This window comes from Alligator sinensis, unplaced genomic scaffold, assembly GCF_000455745.1.
Source record: "Alligator sinensis unplaced genomic scaffold, ASM45574v1 scaffold76_1, whole genome shotgun sequence".
Lineage (NCBI taxonomy): Eukaryota > Metazoa > Chordata > Crocodylia > Alligatoridae > Alligator > Alligator sinensis.
Genome location: NW_005841865.1, coordinates 1,593,398 through 1,600,744, shown reverse-complemented (window position 1 = coordinate 1,600,744; position 7,347 = coordinate 1,593,398).

Genomic DNA, 7,347 nt, shown 5'->3' with positions numbered 1-7,347 from the left:
ATTGCCACCTCACCAATCTTAAAAAGGCTTTCACCCAGCAAGGACACTCCTCCAGAGAAATAGATTGGACGTTTGAAAGAGCCACCCAGATACCACGTGAAGAACTGCTGCAGTACAGAAGAAACCCCCCCCACAAATCGCACACTGCTGGTTATGATGTATCACCCCTCCCTCGAAACCGTACAAAAAATCCTCAAACAACTGCAACCCATACTAAAAAGAGACCCTATTCTTAAAAAGATCTTCCCAGAGCCACCCATCCTAGCCTTCAAACAAGCACTGAACGTCGCCAACCTCATCACCAGAAGCAAACTTCCTCAAGCCCAGAACACACCAAAAGGATCCAGACCGTGCTGTGACAAGAAATGCAAAACCTGCCAACACATCTCCACCACCCCCACTATTACTACACCCCACAACAGAGCCATCAGCATCCCAGGATCTTACAGCTGCACCTCCAGAAATGTAATATACCTCATCCAATGCACCAAATGCCCTGATGGAAAATACGTAGAAGAGACCAAACAACAACTGCGCACCAGAACGAACGCACACCAGAAATCTATCAAAGACAGAAACACCCAATTACCGGTGGGGGCACATTTCTCACAGGAGGGCCACTCTCTCTCCAATCTCTCAGTCCTGATCCTCAAGGGAAACTTACACAACGCTTCCCAGAGACGAGCCTATGAGCTCCATTTCATCAACCTCCTGGATACTAGAGATCATGGACTACACATAGACATTGGATTTTTGATACATTATAATCTGCCTGGCAACTGACTCCCCAGCCCAGCCCAGCCCAGCCCCTGGCTTCTTTACTTTTCATTCCATCCAGGAAGAGCACACACCAACTGCTGACGCTTCCTTAGCCTGACGAAGGGTTTTTGAACCTGAAAGCTTGCTTAATAACTATTCTCCGACCATTTGGGTTGGTCTAATAAAAGATATTTTACCCAAGGAACCTTGTCTAGCTAAAGAGGAGGAATTTTATTTTTTGCCTGAGATCTATGACTGGAAGTGTTTCCCAAAAGAAGTGATGGAAGCCCCAGACATGCAAAACAATGCTGAAAGGATGACTCCAAAATTTTGTAGGGAGCAATTCTGCAATTCTGTCAGAGAGATGGACTAAAGGAGATAATCCATTTCTTCTCTCTCTCAAGTTTCTATAAAGGGACTGTGTGTGTAAGTAGGATTGCTCTGGCAAAGCTCTTAAGTGAGAATCCTGGAAACTTAGTGATAGTAGCTTATTGTAACCCTTATTGTCTCCTTAGGGAAACAAAAGCTTGAAATGACATGAGGACTGGACACCACCCCATCTCAAAAAGGAGAAATAGAGGAAGAGTTGGTGGGAGAATGGGCAAATAAGGATACACAAAAATCTGAGACTTTACTTCAGAGAGGAGGTTAATAATGAGGACCACAGAAGAATGAATAATATAGAGAAGACACAGGGATAAACTTCTGTTCAACCTCCGCAATGATACCAGACCACAGAGGCATTCAATGAAATGACAAGTGGCAAATATAAAGTTGAGGAGAAGAAATATTTCTGCCTAATTACTTTGTGGGACTCACAGCTACAAGATATCAGTGAGGACAAGGAATATCATTCAAAGAGAAAGTGAATTTATATGGATTAGACAAATACCCAGAGTTCAAGAGTGGTGATGATAAAAAAAATAGTATGAGAAGACATGTCACCTTCCATTCTATTCCCTTGACAGACTTCTGGCAAACACCACCCTTTAATTACTGAGGGATAAGAGATTAGGATTTTTGTGGGGTAGGGGGAGGCAGATTATTTTGGAGCTGCCTACTGAGGGGTTTCTCACTGTTCCTCCAAATCTGGATAGAGGCACACTGCTGTGGCACTGAAGGAGAGATGGCAGTGCTCTGTTCTGCCACATTATTCTGTGGATACATAAAGGAAGTTGAGCCAAGTAATAAACACATTTAAAAATCATTGTTTTGAATTAATTGAATGATCTGAATCATTGTTTGAATGAATTTGCCCAGGAACAAAGGAACATAAAAAACTCACTGTCTTGCACTCCTGGTACAAGACACATTTCTTTGACCTTAACATGAATGCACAATATTGCGGTGTGTGGGTAATATAATATAACACAATATAGCATTCCCTAAACAAAGAGCCTCAACACAGGACACTCCAGCACACACACTTTGTCCCTGGGAGAGATGAAAACAGAACAAATAACATATGGCAGATGTTAGCCAGGTTGCTTCCTGTGCTACTAGAAAGTACTCAGCTGTTGATAGGACGAGAACCCTGGTAGAAGACAGATTATAGCCTGGCAATTGAACTACAGAGGTTTGATACATCATTTGTCCTGCAGAGGGTGCTGGAATCTTACATTTTTGCTGTTTCTGTTGTAAGCTTGCAATATATTCACAGACCAGTGTTCACAACTGGCTTGCATTTAAACTATCAGATTGCAGAAGCAATTATCTAATGGGAAAGGTGTCTCCTTCTTTCATACCTTCATGCTGCCTGTTCTACTTTAGCTCTCAGTCACATATTGTTTACAGTTCTGTGCTGAGCAGTACGCTTGACATCTTGCTGGCTTCTCACTAGCTGCTAGGATGTAATGCCTTTGGCAAGCGTTTTGTGTATTAAGACTAAACTGTATAGTTATGATGTCAATGAAAGAAGTGAGAGAATGGTCCTCCTCTCACTGGATAATGTCCAATGTTCCTGAGGACCTGTTCCAATTTGGAGGGTACTGGTACTCAGAGAAATGATATTATTAGGTTCTATAATTGTTCCTTCTACACACAAGCTTCATTCAGTACAAGTTGAGGATCTCCAGCATCACACTGAATGTGAAAATCAAGCTGTATTCTTTTCACTTTGACCACATCAGGTTTTGGTCTTATTTTGAGATGGAGTCATTTTAATAGAGCTGATGATGAGAACTTGACAGCTTGATTGGTCGTGACACATAAAGTGTTTCATTTCTTTGTCTGTGGTTCAGATCCACACTAAATTAGTAGTGACCCAAATCTGTTCTCTGAAGACTGCTCACTTGCCCACAAGAAATGAATTGGCAGCAGTCATAAAACATACCATCTCATTAGTCTCAGCACAGAAGCCTGGATGGGCACATAGGCACAAGGGCATTTATCTGTCTGCAGTAGCTTTCAGTTGAAAAGGTGTTAGCAAAGGACAGAGTAGGAACAGTTACAGAGTCTCTGTTTCCTTCCATGACTGCACAGAGAATTTCAGCCTGCATGTTACTCCTTACATCTTTCACCAATGCTAAGCTCTCCCACATATAAACTACTATAAATATGACCAAATAGGAACAAAGCTAGTTGAAGTGCCTATCTTGTGTTGCTTGCAAGTCAGAAGAACTTAGATGGAGCCATTTTCCTTCAGAAAATGCACTTCCATCACAATGTAGATGCAACGCGAAGCCATGATGACTTTGTGAAAATTGTGTGTGGGAATTCCCCACCACCACCTAATTTTATACCATTAAACAAAAACAAATCAAATGATCTGGAAACAATTTTTCCCCCCAGAATTTTTTCTTTTGCAGAATAATTAGATTCAGGGATTTTGTGCCTCATTGGAATGGTGAGATTTCTAAAGCTCAAAGCCCTTGCCAAGTGTAATTTCCACCTTTTTCCCAGTGAAATAATCTTACAGTCTCTTATGGTTCCTAGTGGGCACTGGTCCACACCAAAAAACCACCAGGAAATACATCAGGATTGGCAGCCTTTTCCTGAGAGGGGCTTATGTCTGGAATAGCTGATGGGCAATAGGCATGGGCAGGACTCTGCAAGTGGTCAGAAAGTCAAAAGTTAAAGCTGATGTGTGCTGCAAGAGTGAAGTTGGCAGAGCACTTACCTGTACCAGGACCAACTCTGGCCCATACTACTGAGAGTATGGAAATTCACCCAGCATGTTTTTTCAGTGTATGTAAGGACATTTAAAAGCTTCAGGCTGCAGCTTTCCCTGGCCTCTGGTTTTGATGAGATTTGAGCTCTGGAACAAGGAACAGTGCCAGAAGGAAGACATCAGTTTCCCCTAAACCTGTTTCCTGTCCTTGCAGTGCAGTGTTGTCTTATCTTGGGGTAAAAATGCCAGACGTGCTTATGGGTCCTGCATGGAGGGGATAAAACCCCCCACAGCTGACTTCTTCTGCCTGTCACAGACTAAAAGGGAGTCTTTTATGAGATGAGAGAGAAAAAGCTAAAGGCCACTTGTGCAATTAAGTGCCTTAAACACAGATTTTATTTCTATTTGATGGGATGGTTATTGCATATAAAATAAGTGCCAGATGATTGTTAAAATCTTATTTTAAAAGTTTTAATAACTGTGCACTTGATCTGTATCCTATTACTGAGCTGCTAACACTCATTATGAAATAACCAGAGATGTCCACACACAAATGGAGCCTTCTGATTAGTCCTCGATGAGGTCATACCCTTGTCAGTAATGCCCAGTAAATGCATCGAGCCTGTATTTTTAAAGCGTGTATAAATTCTGCTTCATAATAGTAATAACATTCCCTGCATGGTTCAGTTGGAGTGGTTTACTGCATCATTTGCATGCTTAAAACCATTCTGGTTTCTGTCTCAAGCTTTATTCTATAAGCTCAGGTGAGGTACATACTAGTAATTTGACTGGGAGCCTAGAATCCTGGGTTCTCATATCATCTCTGACACCTTGGGAAAGCTGCTTAATTTCAGTGTCTTAGTCCCCTTTGGCAAAAGAGAAATATGAATATTCCCCCTTCTTCCCTGAGACTTTATGGAGGTTGTCTGCAGAGCTCTTTGAAGATGCCATGAATTATTAGCTTTAATTTGTCAGGCTTACATTTGCTTTCAGTCTACTTCCCTTCCCACCCCCTCCTCCATTTTCTTTAGTTTTCGCCAAATAGATGTTGCGTGGATTATTACCCACAATATGGTGGAGATGCAGGAGCTGCTCCATCGTGAAGGCTCTGAGTGTTAGCTGGATTCTACTGCAGTATAGTGTAGGGACACTTGTGGTAGCTCTCAGTGATAGCACTCTAGCTCTGGTAGCAGGGAACTTGGCACAAGCTAATACACCCTTCTGAGAACATGCAGCTTGGTGTTGCTGCAGATACTCTATTCCCAGTAACCAGACTAGCTTACGTATGGCATGTCTGCACAGCGTCCCCTGTGCTCCAAGGGAGAGCCACTTAAGAGCATGCCCCATCCAGCTCGCATTTGCTGAACCTGGAAAGGTTGTGGTGAAGCCATACCCAGCTCATAAGATCTCTCAGCTGTGCTTGATACAGGCACTGCCACATATCTGTATATGCTTTGTATGGGTAGGAGAAAATAGACCAGGCATACTTGAGAACAACCCTCCCTGGTGATGCCAGAGACACATGTAAACAGTCCCTGTACTCTGCGCTCCCAAGTGCAGGCAGGCATTTCCATGCCATCTTCACCTTTTTCAGAAAGTTTCTAGTCTGAAAGGAGCTGAGATTGCCCTGCATTACTGTTATATGTTCACAGCATTTTCTTTGCTCTTGCATAAAAATATGTGCAAAAGCCCCCCTCCACCTGCCCAAAAAAGAATGACAGTTCTCAGTGTGCTTATAAAACTGGGGTTCCAGCTGGCGCATTATAGCCAGGGCTGAGCACCAAGCTTATAGACACCAGATCTTTTCCACTGAAGAGTTGTCTTGGCACCTTGCTGGGACTGTAAGGGTCTTAACTAGCTTACATCAGTGGAATGGTTACAGCTGTTCTCACTGCTAGCGTGAAGGCATGACCTGTAGAGATAACAGGCCACAGCAGTCAGTGCACCATCATGCTAGGAGAGCCTGGGTTCCAGCAGGCCACAACTTGGAATTAAAGCTGTCCTGCAGAGCTCCACAGGCCACACTCATCCCCTGCATTACACTATGGCTCCTACCCTATGCCCTGACCTTAGGAGAGTCTCCTGTGTCTCCTGCCTGAATCTTGGTTCCTGGTTGACTCTGCATGACTCAGACACCTCTGGGCTGGGATTGGAGATGAGCAAATCAAGGATGCAACTAATTTTGCGAAGTTTCATTGGTGTTGACTTGACATTAACAAATCCAGGCTGGGGGAGGGAAGATTCTGTCTCCTCTTTTCCCAGCTTCTCAGACCTCAGTAAGAAGAGCTAGGGGTGTTTAGGAAGTGGTTCTGATTTTGCCCCTTGTCCATGTCTGGCCCAATGGAAATAAATGCTGTTAGGTGACCCAAACTCTCTGAGCACTCCTCATGGCCCAAGTCCAGACACTGGTTCATCTCTGCTAGAAGCAGGTTTCCCAAATCATCTTTGGCTCCAAACACTCCTTACCCCGTGGCCTCTGCATGCTGCAGGACAAATAAAGCCCCCTGCTCAGTAACAGGGCCTGGACCATTAGATGTGAATTTAGCCCTAACTGTCCCACCCTGGATTTCCAGCCCATTGATTGAGTGTTTTGCTTGATTTGATAATAGTGCTGGCATTATTAAATGTTAAGGCTGGGGCAAGGTAATATTGAGGAAGAATGTCTGAGGAAAGAAGAGATGCCAAATTAATGTGGGAAGCTCCAGTGAACTGAAAAGGCCTTACCCAGCAGCCCCTTCCCTGATGTTACTTAGGAAAAGCTCTCCAGGCTCTACTTGTGCCCATTTGCCCCAAGACACAAGTAACCTCAGTGGTGTTGCTGGAGTCAGTATGTTTCATGTGTGGTCTGGGGCGGGATGCTTGGTTGTTCAATCGTTTTCCAGAGGGAATGCCCCTGAGAGATCCCCTGGGAATGGGAATGCCCGCAAGAGAGGTATCCCTTCACAGGCACTCCCCCACCCCCCAGGCTGTGGTCCTTCTGTGCTGGCTGAAGTGGTGCAGAGGGGCTGTAAAGCACAAAGGATATTCTCTTGGGTCAGGAGGCCCTCTGTGGAAATGAGCTGCAGTCCTATAGAGGCTCTATCCTCTCCCGCTCTCAGTGGCCCCAGGTAGGCAAGTATTCCAGTGCAGGCAGGAAAGTGGATGGGGCAGTCCTGTTCCCTAGCAATTCTGCATCCCCGCTTTGACTCAAAGCAGCCATGGATCTGCAGGGCACAAGTCAGAGCAGCACTTTGGGCTGTCCTGGGTGGTACCAGAAGTTGAGCTTGCTCTCAACAGCCTCTGGATGAGGAGAGGGTGCAAGCTAGGAGTCTGCACTGACCCTGGCACCAGCCCAAGGTAGAATTTGGCCCTCAGAGTTTAGCAAGAGCTTTGCCTGAGCAACCATTACAGGGCTGAGCCCCTGATCAGTTGGAATCCGTTGCTTCACACCCCCTCCCTCTCCCTTGGCAGCAGGTCGGGCGCCTGCCTTGTTTGGTAAA